Source organism: Etheostoma spectabile, chromosome 11 (assembly GCF_008692095.1).
Source record: "Etheostoma spectabile isolate EspeVRDwgs_2016 chromosome 11, UIUC_Espe_1.0, whole genome shotgun sequence".
NCBI lineage: Eukaryota > Metazoa > Chordata > Actinopteri > Perciformes > Percidae > Etheostoma > Etheostoma spectabile.
Genome location: NC_045743.1, coordinates 2168160 through 2183586, shown reverse-complemented (window position 1 = coordinate 2183586; position 15427 = coordinate 2168160). Strand labels below are relative to the sequence as shown.

Here is a 15427-nt window from a genome sequence, read left to right as displayed (position 1 = left end):
GATGGCGACACTGGGCGAAAATGACCGACGTCGGAACGGAGAAGGGCGGGAAATACCGAAGAGAAGCGGATTCTAACGACACCCTCCTGCTTCGGAAATCGTTTGCCAAAAACAGTTCAATACTTATGTAAGGAGAACAACAATTAGATGACCACGAGGGTCATGAAAGCCTATTTACTAGAACTTAAAGGGTCGTTCGGCTCACCTAAATCACATACAACTAATATTCTTCTTTTATTTTTAGTTGAATATTATGGTTATGAAACTGGTTTTGGTAGACGGATCTGTAACATACATTTACTCCAACATTGAACCTACAATTTTGAGGCGCTTAAGCCAACTTGAGCATTTCTTTAAGTATTTTTTTGATTTGCATGTTACTAATTCACTGCACTTTGGAGGCAAATATTTTATTTTTACTCCACTATGTATTGTTATATGTTATTAAATACCTTCCAAGTTACTTGCAGATTAAGAGAAGAAATACAAATATAAATCCAGTATAAATTATGATATGTTATTTATTAAGTATTTTTGGTACTTTGAGCGGGCCTATTTTTGGATTCTTATAGCCTACTTTTGTTTTACTCAAGTATAATTTTGAATACAGTGTTTTTAAACTGTGGTATCGCTACTTTTACAGAAGTAACATTTTTGAATACTTCAACCACTGGAAAATTTGTAGTGAACTCTGTTAATCATTCCAGTTTGTTCCGTGGTATTACAATTTCATTTGTTTATGTAATCTTTTTACGTTACCATCAGTACAAACACAAAAGTATTTCCAATCTAATGGCACCTATATGCATAAGATCAAAAAGGGGAATTATGTTGACTTGATATGTGATATGTAAAGTTTTATAACAATATGATATCTGGTGTATTGAATGGCTGGTACATAACTGCTCTGGGCTACTGCACTATAAGAAATAGGACTTTTAAGTAGAATGTGACAGGTTTGGTAGAGACAGTTCAAGGAAGAACCTTCTCTTGATTCTCTTATTGTAATGCTGAGCATAGTTTAGCGAGACAAAGGGTCCATCCTTGAGATCACAGTCTGTTATTCACATGCACACATGTGGGCAAGTTAGTCTCCAGTTTACTGCCGGGAATACATCCACGGTGGATTTGAACCAAGGACGTCTAGCTGTGAGGTGGCAGCGCTAACCACTGCACCACCATCTGGCTTGTGTACATCATTGTGACAACTAAGTAAAGAATCTCTACACATTTACTTCTGCTACTCAACATTATTCATTCACACCGCTGAAACGCATACTTATTTCTTCAACAAATCACAGAAGACATTTTAACATGTCACAGGTGTAAATAATAAAATGAATGATAGCTGAATTTCATTCTGCTGCTTCAGTTTCAGGGTCTTGGTATTGTGCATGCTGTGCTCACCGTCACGTTGGGATGACTGGGACACTTGAATAAAACTGAAAAAAGTCATTCTTGCTGTAACCACCAGGTGGAAGCATGAGACTGTGATCATCAGCTATACATTGAAATGCATCCCTCACATAAGAAAACAAAGATACTCTTGAAGTTTTGAAGAATGTTGGTAAAAACAAAAGCAATAACAGGATTTTTTTTCTCATGCATCATTGTGAAAATGAGATTTCTTTTAACAAATTATCAGCTCCAACCTGGGACTCATATTAGGTTTCCTTGCCACCTATACTGTAATCCTGGGCTAGAATTTTGAGCACCAGTATGCCTCAGGGTGGGATACTTAATTAACCTTTGGTATATGATTCTCCATGCACAACTGAGAATCACATGGAGCTATTACATTTACAACAGCATTGCCGTTTATTTAAAAATAAAACAATCGAGGAACAAAACGTCTCCATTTCAATTCAAAGCATTTTTTACGTCTGTCTCCTTTCAAGTCATAGAATGGAAAACATCTCATCTCATTTAATCTGTCAGGATACTTGACAGAGGCACCCGGTTCATTTCAACCTCCCCAGATGGTGGCGTTGTAGAGCTGTGTAAACTCTCCGACCATGTGCTCCCTCCTCTGTCTGCCCCCCCTCTCCCTAGTCTCAGAGAGAACAGAGCTGCTGGTGTGTCATCAGGCAGATATGTGGAGTTTATCAAGGCAATTCCTTTTGTAATCCTCCTGATGCTCGTTGGCAGTGTTTTATCTGTTTAATAGCATTTTACTGCTACATGTCGTAAAAAACACCCTTTTTTATTGTGACACCAAACACATTGTTTGGGGAATTGACCCTGCCTGGGTAATGAACAGCAGGGAATTTGCAGCCAGTTATAAAAAATAAATAAAAACCAGGCGGGTGGAGGAGGCGGAAGGGTTGAGACAATTTTGACCCAAAGAGAAGAGGAGGAATATTTTACAAGAAGGGGGTGGAAACATGTCCCATAAGAGGTTTCATCAGGGGTGATTTTTAGGCGTTTTCTGGTTTTGAAGGATTGTTGTGTATTACTAATCATTTAACAAAAACACAAGAGAGTCACATTTTTTAAGCCACTGCTTAAGTGCCATTTTGTAATTTGCAATATATATTTTTGAATTTCTAGCAGCTGTGGGAAGACTGCAGTAGTACTATGCTGAAACAAACCTGCACATGGAAATACACACAAAACTATAACTAACTATATAACAAAAAAAAATAGAAATGTGAACACAGAGGCTTCCATACAGGTCATGAGTGATTAAGTGATTAAGCATCATGTTGATGGTCTTCACCAACTTAACATGGACATGTTGGAGCAACACGTCAGACAGCACTCACCACCACTAACAGCTACTGTAAACCGCAAATAAGGGACTTGAAGTATCTATGAGAAGCAGCTCCTGAAGCTCTGGGGTGGACCAACACCTTACGAACAGCCAGGGCCTAAAATTAACACCCGAACACACGTCAAATGTGGGTGAGTTTTGCCATTGTTGGTATTTTACATTTGAACCAAGTCCGCCATAAATTTAGCCTGGAAATCAAGACCCAAATCTGAAAGATTAAGTGTCTGGCATAAAGTAATGAAAGTTGCCCATCTTGATGGGCGGCACCAAGCGTGCATTTAAAAATCTCACCACACGCAATTGGATAACACTACGACCAATCACCACAACACATGGGGTGACGTATCCAGAGCCCCATACATTTACCCACTAGCGGAGATAACTGGTAGATTAAACCGTTGTCATCTGTTTAGCTTGACAATGTGGTGGTACATTACTGGGTTGAAGAGGCCGGCTGTAACAAGGAACCAACAAAAAGATGAGGATGATTCAAAGAAAAGTAAAAGATGTTTTAATACTAAGTGAGTGGACAGTTGCCAACAACGGCAAGGTTTGTGAGGTGCAGATTTACGACAGCAGTACAAACAAATGTGTGAGGACACTCCACTCACTACACCACCGGGCGCTCGGAGAATTGTTGTCGGCTGCGGGAGGCGAGGAAGGCGGGGACGAAGGCTGCCAAGCCTCCTACTCACCAACACCAGATCAATCACATACAAAATGGATGAGCTACAAATACACACGGAACTGCTGCATTGTGATTTTCACAAAAAGCCTGGCTGAACACACTTATCAATAGCAGCTAACAGCTAGCTCTAGCAACTAACCAGGCAAGCAAGCTAGCCACCGGCAAGAACAAGACAGGGTAGGTGAATTAAAACAAGGTCTGACTTGAAAATGCATCTGGATGTTAAGTAAGGGCCCTGTTCATGTTGCACAGACATATTCATTGCATCGTGTGTCTGTTAAGAGGCACAAAGGCACTCTAAAACTTGCCCCATTAACTGCCGTTTTAGCTCAGTGGAAGCTTGTACGCGTATCTGCAGCCACTCAGTGTTGCCTGCACGATTCAGGTCGTGGTTTTTTCAATCGAAAGTACTCGCAAATTTGTAGCGATCAAGATTACCATAAAAATTGGCCCAAATTCTCCTTTAACTTCAGTCCCTGTGAAGAGCCCTTATCCACAGCAGGAACTTGTTAGAACGGCTGCATAACGGTAGCACGCAGGAGACTTGAGGCAGAGGTACGGTACAGACCAACAGGTGTTTATTTCTCCAACAATTATCAAAAAATGGCGGACATGATCACAACAAACAAAATGAAGACCACGGGCAGCATGTGGTCGTGACAACAGCAGCGCTAGATGGAAACTGGCAGCCGTCATCACAGGCTCTGCATTTGTTGCTTCTGTTCTCTAGACCAGAGATCTTCAACCGTGAGTCTGGGGCCCCCAGGGGGTCCTCAGAGTTAGTTTTTAGTTCGTATAATTTTTTGAAAGTTCTTTTCAAAAATTAAAATGTCTTAACATGAATCCAACATATTATTAGCGAGTATAAATCAGCCTATTTGTCAACATTGATGATAGGCTAACTGGCTTATAGGTAAGGTAGTCACTAAGGTAACCATCCACAGATACAGTTCATCCTAAGGATTCACTGTGACACATGTAGGTTCAACATTAAAACATGTTTTATAAATCATGTCAGCAATTATTTAAAAGCTTAGTATTCTGTACTCCAAAAAGGTATGCGTAAAGGCCGCCAACTCGTTAATGTAGGCCCAGGTTAATATGCAACTCAATTTTAAACAACATGTAGTAGTGGGTCCCTGCTCAGTCTCTCTCTGTCAAGAGGTCTTTGGCTTAAAAAAACTTTGAAGACCCTGTACTGTACTGTAGGTACTTTTTGGGGTCAGGGACAACCACACAAGACCAGTGATGGATTTTTGTTGGACAAATAACAACAAGTCTCACAATGAAAACGACAAAATACTTTGTTACACCCTTCCAAAACCAAACACAAGCATTTTCTGGTCTGACACTGCTATGGTAAAGGTTTGGTTGGTGGTTTAGGCACAAAGATCACTTTGTTTTGGTCATTGGACCATCACCATCTTGGTTACAATAATAACCACTTGGCTAGGGTTAGGGAACAATTGTGGACAAGGTTTAGAGAAACCAACGTTGATTGTTGGTAGGAACCAGGAAGCAAACAGTGGTCGCGTGTGAAAATCCAACTTTGAGCATTCAATCACCTCCATCTGCAGACTATGTGGCTCTATAACAATGTCACACTGCCTCCACCTTTTTAAGTCATAATTCGATCACATGATCATATGGTGCCTAGAAGGCCATGTCACTTAAGCGTAAACATCATGTTGTTTTGGGAGATTTGTTGAAATCCCTAATGCCTTTTTCTTTTCTTTGGGAGGACAGTCTCACAAATGGGGATGCCCAAGCCAATATTAGCATTTGGGGAGAGCAGTCCTTCAACATTTCAATGGCTGCTGTTGTCGAGTTGCAGATATTTAAAATCAGATCACGCTGTCGAATAGACTAAGGGAGCTAAAGCAAGGGAACACATTTTTTGTGCTCTTTGTTTTAGACTGACATGAGTTTTAAATTTTCAGTGAATTGAATCCCCGCTACTCATTTCCACTAACACGCGTGTTTTTGACACTCGCAGAAAAAACTGTGAAATGTTACTTTTCTGGCGAGATCTTTTTTTCCTGTGTAGTTAGTGTAGTTCAGGAGCTGTAAACTATTTTATTTCATTGTAAGGGTTTGAGTTAAAAAATAAATAAAGATAGAGTGGAAATGAGCATCAAGAATATAGATTTGAAGAAGTAGTGGACTTTTGACCAAAAGAGAAAGGGAACAATTTGAAGGTGGTAGAAATGCATTCTACTAATAAGTCTACATACATCAGACAGACAGACACAGAAAGAGAAAGAATCAATAGAGGCATTTAGTCTATTATCATAAACACACTGTGTTTGTGTGTGCGTGCGTGTGTGTGCGCGTTTGGGGGGGAGGGGGGGCGGGGGGGATGGTGTTTTTATCTCCAGATGGTTTACCGAGACTTGGCTGGTTGGTACAAAGAGTCAGAGAGAGAAAAGCAGGCAGAAGGTGTCTTTTCTACTTGAGCTTGACTAAATGTGTGTGTGTGTGGGTGTGTGTGTGTGTGTGTGTGTGTGTGTGTGTGTGTGTGTGTGCATGCCATGTCTGCCAGCCTGACTGTCTGTGAATGTGTACGTGTGTATGTGTGTGCAAGTGAGTGTGTGCATGCATGTGTCTGTGTGTGTGATTGACCTTGAGGAAGGAGGCTCAGTTGGACTAGAGAGAGATGAGGACCCCCCCCCCCCACACACACACACACACCCTCACCCCCCACTGTGCCCCCCCCCCCCCCCCTTGGGCGAAGAACAACTGGCTTCTCATCCTCCTCCTGTCCTCTCTTTTCTTCTTCTTTCTTCTCCTATCCATTTCTTTTCTGTCCTCTTTTCTCCTTTTATAAACTCTCCTTCCTTTCATGTGCTTGCTCTCTATTTTTTCTCTCCTGTTTTTCACTCCTCTTTTCTTCTTGTTTCATCTCCTCCTTTCCTCTTCTCTCCTCTTTATTTCCTCACCTTGTTCCCTTCCATCTCCTTGTTTATGTTCTCTCTTTTCCCATTGCCTCTGTGTCTCCTCTCCTTTCATGTTTTCTTGTTTCCCCTTCTCACTTCTCTTCTTCTTTTTTGTCCTTGTTTACTTTCCTGTCTTTCTTCTCTCTCCTATCCTTTTATGTTTCCTTGTTACCGCCTCTCTCCTCGGTTCCTCCCCTGTCCTGTCATCTGTTTCCTCTTCTCTCATCTCCTCTCATCTTTCTCTGTTTCCATTCCTATCCCCCTTTTAAATCCTCTTCTTTTCAATTGCCTCCTTGTTTCCTCCTCTCCATTCATCTACTCTCTTCCCCTCTTTTCTCTCTTCTCCTTGCCCACTGTCTCACTTTCTCTCTTCCTTTCCTTTGTCTCCTCTCCTCTCCCAATTGAATAACACCTTCAGCTGCCAAGGTGCTCTGCATGAAAGAGAAGAAAAAAAGAAGAAAGAAACAGACGTGTCTAAAAAAAAAAGAAGGAGAGCAGGGAATCAAATGCCAAACTAAAAGCTCTTTGAAAAGCTTTGGAGACCGCAGGATGTCTGAGGTGTAATTTAAAAAACCTGCCACGGGAAACGGTCAAAGAAGAATGTGTGACAGTCTGTCTGTGATATGCTTCATATTCACAAAGGGTCCGAAAACCGCTTTGATACCTTTACAACACTTATATCAGCATGTTTCAGTGTGTACAGACGGTTTTCTTTTACATGATTTGGTTTTGTTCTATTGTCCTTTCAAGTAATGCCATGGATATGGATTCTTTACAGGGTGTTTGTTTGCTGCTTCACATTTTTTGTTTAGTCACCGGTGGAAGTGCACTTAGTTTGGATCTCTGTCTTTCTCTTTCACTCTAGCACTCTCATACTTCCTTCAACAATCCCATGGTTCAGAGTTAAAGGAATGCAGGTTAACATTTTGGTATTTCTACAGAAGAAAGTAGATTCACTGACACTCACAGTCAGTCATTGGCAACCCTTAAAAAACATGGAAATATGTTGAACTTGAGGGCCCTGACCCCCCAAGCCAATCTCAAAGAAGAAGAAAAAGGACCATAATTTTGGCAATTAATGTTTTGTCAGCAACCAAAAGGGCTCCTGCACACTGCCTGCGTGGCGTGAGCGTGTCAGCTGCGTGGCGGGTCCGTTTTTATTTCGGCTCCCACGTTAACAAGTTAGAGCTTGCACACTGCCTGCGTGGCACGCACATTCGGCGAAAATGCGTGCATGCTAGAAATAGGACCAATACCTATTTTTCACGTGACATGCAAGCATGTTGGAAGAGTTTCGAAGCAAAGTAGAATATGAAAAGATGTTTATATTCATTTTGACACAAATACATTTAATAAATTACATTTTCTGTTGAACTGTATTTCAATTGGATTATGATAACACAATAACATGGACTTTATTATCTCAGGAAAGGGAATTGAAATATAAAAATATATACAGTATATTGAAATATGTGCAAACAAATGTACAAACACAAAAATTATTAAACAAAAATATTGACAAAATAAAGTTGAAGAACACGCTGTTGCTTCATTTATGAATAGGAAACAGACATGTGTTCAGACTAGGCTAGCAGCAGCAGCGCCGCGTCAGAGACGTTTCAGGTGTGCAAAGACAAAGAAAACGTCACGCAGCCGCCACGCAACTGACACGCAAAAGAAAAGCCACGCTCACGCCATGCAGGCAGCGTGCAGGAGCCCTAACCCATACTTTCCACCGGGCGCGGCCATGCTTTGCACTCCAGTAGGGAGCGTTCATACAATGCCAATCAAACAAATGCACGGCCAGTTGCCATTAGTAAAATAAGCTAGGGAAAATGAATTGAACCAGCGAGTCGTGCTGAGAAAAAAAGTACGACACCACGCTGTGTGACGAGTAACGTGCAGAAACATTTTGCATTCAGCAAAGTTCGTTGCCGCGTAAAAAAGCAACCGCCTTACAGCCTTTATGGCAACAAATTTGTAATCACCTGGTAGCCCATCAAACAATAGGGCAGCGAAGGCACAGCAAATGAAAGGACTGGTCTAGAATTAGTCTATGTGGGTGGCGTTCCAATTACAGTAAGATGAACGAATCACATGTTAGTTAGAACTTGACTTTTTGAAGAAACAGCCCTCAAGCATGTTTGTAGGAATGTACAGTCTGCAGACACTCGTGTAAATTCATGTCACACAGACCCTTACAGCTATGCGGATATGGAAAGTATAATTTGCCCTTTTAGTGCCATGTCTGCAATTTTCCCAGCATCATAGGCAAACATTTTGGAAAATCATGTGTTGGTGGCAATTTAAAGCGCAAGGGTCCCCTTCATATGCCTGACAAAAAACTGGGACAGAATGAAGGCCAAGAATGTTCCCTTGAAAATGAAATCAAATACAATCAAAACATTAATAAATATCATAAATGTGAGCCTATATAAGTCAAGGGTGGTTTATTTCACGAGCGGTGACAAAACTACTACTCAGCTATTTCTAAAACACCACTCATGATCCTATATGACATGTACATCTTTTTAAAAGGTTTTCACCTTGAAGGGTACCATACCGTGAAATTTAGGTCTTTGGGCCATAGATCACTCTCTCTCTTTCTCTTTCTTTTCTCTCTCTCTCTCTCTCTCTCCTCTGACAGCCTGTTAGAGGTTTTACTGTTTACACTCCTATCTGCACAGCACACATAGACTCATCTACTGAACGCGTGCCAAAATACCTGAAGTCAGAATGTCACTCTTTGCTATGATGTGTGTGTGTTGAGGGAATCCTGTGAGGTAGGAGCGTCAGTGCTTCCATATGAAGCGCAGCCTCTGGATTTGTCTGCTCCATCTATCTTCTCCTTGTTTCCACTGTGACATTTAAAAGAGCTAAGGAGGAGACAAAAGAAGAAGCAGGAGGAGACCTTTATCAACGGAGTGTATCTAATAATTTTCTTCTTTGTCTCCCTTAAAACTCGTTGAGTGTTATCAACTAGACTGGTGTTCCTTGCTGTGTAAAAGCTGTTACATTCATAGTATAAGCAGTTCATCATTTATAATATCAAATGTTAAGTAAGTCAGTGATTCGCAGTAAATTATCCGTGGAGGAGATAGCACCGATCATGTATAATTTAAATTGTGAATGAATGAAAAAGTATTTCTATTTGATTCTTCACTGAACCCCACCTCCCCTAGTTACTGTTGCTGTGCCTGTCAAGCTTGGTAGTACAACACATAGTATGCAAAGGCAGAGCAGGATACCCAGGGCTCGGTTTACACCTAATGCAATTTCCAGCCACTGGGGGACCATAGGCAGGGTGGGGGAACACATATTAATGTTAAAAAACCTCGTAAAGTGAAATGTTCATGCCATGGGACCTTTAAACCAATCACAATAGTCTTTGCTCTTACCAGTGTATCGCTGTGTGTGTTTTGTCCATAACAAATCCCAGCCAATGCGTCCCATAACACACCAGAGAATAAATGCCGTAAACGTATTCTTTGTAAGGCGTTACAATAATTTCCAGAAAGAACCAAGCAGGTCTGCCTCATTGAACAATCCAAATTTACTTCAAAACTTGCCATTTTCAGTGTGTAGCTTGCTAGCTCAAAGTTTGTTGTTGTTTCCTGAGGCAAAAGGATTTTAAGAACGGCAAAACAGACAGCGGAAGGAATGTGAGACTTCATCCTTGAAATGAACTTCCGTCGATCCAGACTAGCTGCGACAGTTGCTATGATTAGACAGTTGCTGTTTTAGGGGGAGAGCGGTTTAGCGCCCATATTATGCTCATTTTCCGATTCATAATTGTATTTTGAGGTTGTGCCAGAATAGGTTTACATGGTTTCATTTTCAGAAAACAACATATGGTTGTTGTACTGCACATTGCTGCAGATCCTGTTTTCACCCTGTGTGTCTAGGTCTCAGTTTCAGCTACAGAGTGAGACATCTCACTTCTTTACTATCTTTGTTGGGAGTCCTACATGTGCAGTAGCTGGGTAAGATCACATCATCTAGATAACTCGTTCTACAACTTTGGTCAGTACAAGGCAGGATTAGCTGGGAGACTACTTTTTTTCCTTTTCACAATATTGGCACTTTAAGTTCAGTTGTGAAAGTTGACCTAACAGAAATAGAAAACAAATTATCGCTCATTTTATTTATTTAGCAGTGACATTGCACATTATTCAATATTATTATCATTATTGTTATGTAAATGTGCCAGATTCTGCCAAATGGCTGTCATTGTCCTCAACATTAAAGCACATGTTGATCTTGTAACTTACTCAAAGCATCTAGCCAGTTTGGTTTTTATTGTGTCTCCTCAAAACCTCTTTGCAAACAATTACAAAAAAGGGGTAAAAACAATTCAATCAGTGAACTAATTAAATTTTACATACCATGAAGCACGAGATCTGACTAAAATCTATATCATGCTAAAACAAGCTTAAATCTTGATAAAGTGTCTTTATATTGGGTTCCAACATCTTACATCCCCTGTGAGTTTATTCATATACTGACAAGGAACTTTATTACAGCTTTGCATCTGCAGAGAAGAAACAGGCATCTCACTTTTCTGTCTGTGCATCCTGGTTTCTACATTTAATGTCTGAGCAGAGCAGCTGCCCATTTCCCCTGAGCAGAGACTAAGTGCATGCAGAGGAGGAGTGGGAGGCGAGAGGAAGCGGGCGGCAGAAAGGCCTAAGCAGGGCTATTTTTATGAGGCACATAATAAAGATATGGAGATGAAGCATCTATATGCTACCTGAGGACCTTCTCTCTGCTCCCAGTCTGGCCCGACAACCCCTTCTCTTGTTTCTGCTCTCTGGTACCCGTTGAGGATAGAGAGAACATGCTGAGATGAATGAGAGTAATAACCCTACTGTCAGGAGAGAGAGAGCAGCGAGGAGGGTCATGATGGTGTAAACACAGGAGCGAAAGCGTGCAGGTCTGCGCTTCTATTTTTACTACGGCACAGTGGGGGTGGGAGGCGAAAATGGGATGGAGGGAGGTAGGAGGAAGTGGTATGAAAATGTGAGTTCTGCATTATTCATTGGCCCAGAAGAGGAGCATGGACGGCGGCTTGGATACAGTCTGCACACACGCACGCACGCATGCACGCACGCACACACACACACACAACACACACACACACACACACACACACACACACACACCACACACACACACACACATGATTGTACTTCTATATCCATGAGGACACTTAATGACATACACATTCCCTAGACAGCAGCCTCAAAGGGGAATTCCACAAATTTTACATATTAAAAAACACATACAAATTATGTGTAAGGGGTGTGATAAACCCACAACAAAATATCACCAGCTCTACAGTTCTACTAAGGGTTTTGGCCTCTTTTAACCCAATGTTTTGATTTAACAGTACATTTCCTGTTTGGTTCAGTGTAAGTCTAAACCAGCGGTTTTCACACTGCTTGCCCAGGGCTTACAAAGTTAACAACTAGCTGGCTTTTAGAGACGTCTGTGAAATGAATGAACAGCTGTTAATGTTAAGTATTTAAACTATTCAAACATCACACAATTTTAAAATGATATATTTCCTGGACATAACTACCATATCAGTCAGTTAACTTTGCAATACATTTCAGGTGTAAGGAGTTAACTAAGATGTTCTGTAATCAAAGAGTTATCATATTTGATATTTGTAACAGTGTAGCCTTAGCCTAACTAGTAGCCTACGTAAAGCAGAATAAAAACTTGACTTTTATTTTTGGTAGTTAAAGTATGTCCTACTTTACGTAATACTTTAAGTAAAGTAAAATAAAGTATAGTGTTCGTTATTGTTTGTAAGCTGTGTTGCTGTTCTGTTTGGTGTCTGTTTACATTCACGTGCTACAAATGTATGTGTTATTTGCGTTTGAGGGTGTTTTTTTGTACCTTATTTAGATTTCAGTTTTTGTTTTCGACCATAAACTGTTTCTCTTGGGTCGTATGTGCATCTCTGTTTCACAGCACAATTATGGATTTATTCATATTAATATCTGATACTCTGATATCCTTGTGTCTTTGTATCACTGTCCTGCGCTGTGTGTGTTTGTTCACGAATGCCGTATTATTTACACGGGTGAGTGACCTTCACAAGGTTGTGTCACCGCCAGTAAAACCCTCTGTGCTGGAACCCTCTATACCTCCTCTTTCAGACTGGCAAGAATATTATGTTTCCACACGATGGAGATCCAAGAATAATGACAGCTTTGTGTTACACACTGAAGTCGTACAAACTCACATGATAGTGATGTTCAGCAGTGGCTATGTGTTTTAAATTGGCTGCCTGCTCATGTGATGTATCAAATATACTCCTGTGTCATGAAAATAAACAAAAGTACAGTGCAGAACTGGGAGACTTTATCCAGACTACAGAGGTACTGTAAGGGTAATGATCACAGACCGCATAAGGCACTGATTCTTGCAAACAGTCACTTCCCTCATCCATTCATCATGCACTACAACTTACAACTTTTATACAGAATAAATAACAAGATGTTTGTGATCTTTAGAGGCACTGATGGAGGATTGTCTCATTGAGAGCCTTTAAATAATGTAAGAAACACAAGTAAAATTAATGAAACTTTCTTGGTGAAATCATTCACGGTGATAGTCAGTAGGATTATGGCCTGGTACACCTTTTCTCTAAGGTGCCATGACATCACTTTTACGCCTTACGAGTGTCTGTAACTCTAAATGTCTTGTGCATAATTTTAGACACATTTCTCTAACATACAGCCTGATGTGTTTGGTACGTTTGGAAACTTTGTTTGTAATAGTCGATGGAAGATGGAGCCACCAGTGTCTGTCAGAGAGTTAGTGCTTAATTAATCCCAACAAATGGGGCATTAACATGATTGTATGAGAGGCAATAAACCAGTTAAATAGGATATTGAAGTTGTATCAAGTTCCTCTGCATAGGCTATCCCCTGTGTCCTCCACTATTGCACCACCTGGCACAGCGTTATTAATTTATTTTATCCTGTAATGGGACTCGTCATGATCTATGATTCATTGGTGGCTGTGGTGAAACCGTGGCGTTGCGCCACCTGTCCACTCACCTCTCCACTTAGCTCAGCTCACCTCCATTCGACCCTGGGACCTGAGCCTGCAGCAAAAGTGTCCTGCAGAGACACAGAAGACAGAGAGACAGACTCTGAGGCAGAGACAGAGGAGAGATAAACAGAGAATGTGAAATCTATCTGCAGCCGCTCGGCTGTTGGCCAGGATGCTGCTGCTATAACATCCTTAATCTGAATGGCAAGGCCTGATGCTGATCTGACAGCTCCTGCTGATGTAGTGTGGAGAGAAGAGATAGGAGCCACAAACAGACACACACACACACACACGACACACACACACACACACACCACACACACACACACACACACACACACACACACAAACACACACATACACACACACACATTGTCATGTTACAGCGTCCCCCCAGTCCCAAAGACATTTCATAATTTGTGAATGTTTTACTAAATGCAGAAAGGTGGAAGAAGACACTGACTAATTGATTGTTCTGTCATCTTCTTTTTAAATAATCATGCTGAAACTAAAATCTTCTCATTAAAATGCCAACTGAGGGATTGTCTGTTGTCTCAAAAATGAAATTACCTAAACTTTGATTTTAACTACTCTAAACTTAACTACTAGTTTATTTGCAGTTTGCTGTGTGCGCAGTGATTTAAAAAAAATAATCTATGTGTGTCAATGTCAGCCACCAATTAATCAGGAAAAATTCTTGAAAAGATTCTGTGTAAGGAAGTTAATGAGCTCTAAAGAACAGACTACGTCCCAGGTAGGGCACACACACACACACATACACAGACAAACACACACATACACAGACAAACACACACACACACACACACACACAACACACACACACACACACACACACACACACACACACACACACACACACACACACACACACACACACACACACAATAGTATTATCTTGGAGGGGGGATGGGAGTTTGGTGACATTTTTCTTGAACTGATTGCTCAGAAGGAAAATTATAATATAAACACTGTGTTATCTTGGGGAGTGCCCAAGATAACGTTCATGCTTCCCTTTAAATGCAGAGTCTAATTTCTAGACCACCACTGCCTTCTACTTTGTGAGAAACATTAAGTTTTGACATGAAGTTGACACACTTCACTGATAAGCGTGTTGGCATCATTGATGCTTGGAAAAATGCAATGGAGCCGATTGTTGGAGTGCAAAGCAAATATATCGAAGTACATGTATCTTCATTACTTTCCCTCATCTTTACACCAAGCCAGTTTTCTCCTGTATTGTTGTTGTTGTATGAAGGTGACAAACTGATTGCCGTTTCTCTGTCATTTAGTTTTTCCTCCACAAATGCTTATTAGCCCATTGTATAAATACGGATTATAAAAAAAGTGTTTACTGATGTTTTCTGTAAGAAAATGTCAACATCATTTTGTAATAGTACATTGATAATGTTACATAAAACAGAGAAACAAAACTAAATGATGCATGATCAGTACTGGCAGTCCCACAGCCCTTTGATCCTTTTTCTGTCCTGTGTGTGTGTTTTTGTGTGTGTGTATGTGTGTGACTGGAATAGCAGGTGACTTGTTTTGGTGCTGAGCCCCATATGTGCTACGTAGAAGTGAATGCATGTGCGCATGTGTGTGTGTGTGTGTGTGTGTGTGGTGTGTGTGTGTGTGTGTGTGAGTGAGTGAGTGAGTGAGAGAGTGTGTGTGTGTGCGTGCGTGGTGTGTGTGTGTGTGTGTGTGTGTGTACGTGTGTTTGTCTAGCTTATCACGTGTGGCTGAGTGCACTCAACAACAACAACACCCCATCACCAGACAGACAGGCTGGCCGGCAGGGACCCCTGATCACCATCTGTGTGTGTGTGTTTGTCTGTGTCATTCTCTCTCTCTTTCTTTCTCTCTCTCTCTCTCTCTCTCTCTCTCTCACACACACACACACACACACACACACACACACACACATACACACACACACATACA

General features: G+C 41.0%; 2 long non-coding RNA genes across 3 annotated transcripts; both read right to left on the bottom strand.

Annotated features, from left to right (window-relative positions):
- Positions 1-4533: 4533 nt before the first annotated feature.
- LOC116698353 (uncharacterized) lies at positions 4534-7420 on the bottom strand. Its single transcript, XR_004334196.1, has 3 exons — positions 7410-7420; positions 5914-5918; positions 4534-4615 (listed from the first exon to the last, which is right to left on the bottom strand). It is a non-coding gene; the product is annotated as an uncharacterized LOC116698353 (long non-coding RNA).
- Positions 7421-7671: 251 nt separating this feature from the next.
- Positions 7672-15427, bottom strand: LOC116698354 (uncharacterized). Of its 2 annotated transcripts, none has more exons than XR_004334198.1 (2): positions 15405-15427; positions 7672-7763 (listed from the first exon to the last, which is right to left on the bottom strand). It is a non-coding gene; the product is annotated as an uncharacterized LOC116698354 (long non-coding RNA). The 2 variants fall into 2 exon arrangements; XR_004334197.1 differs by lacking the exon at positions 15405-15427 and adding an exon at positions 13819-13831.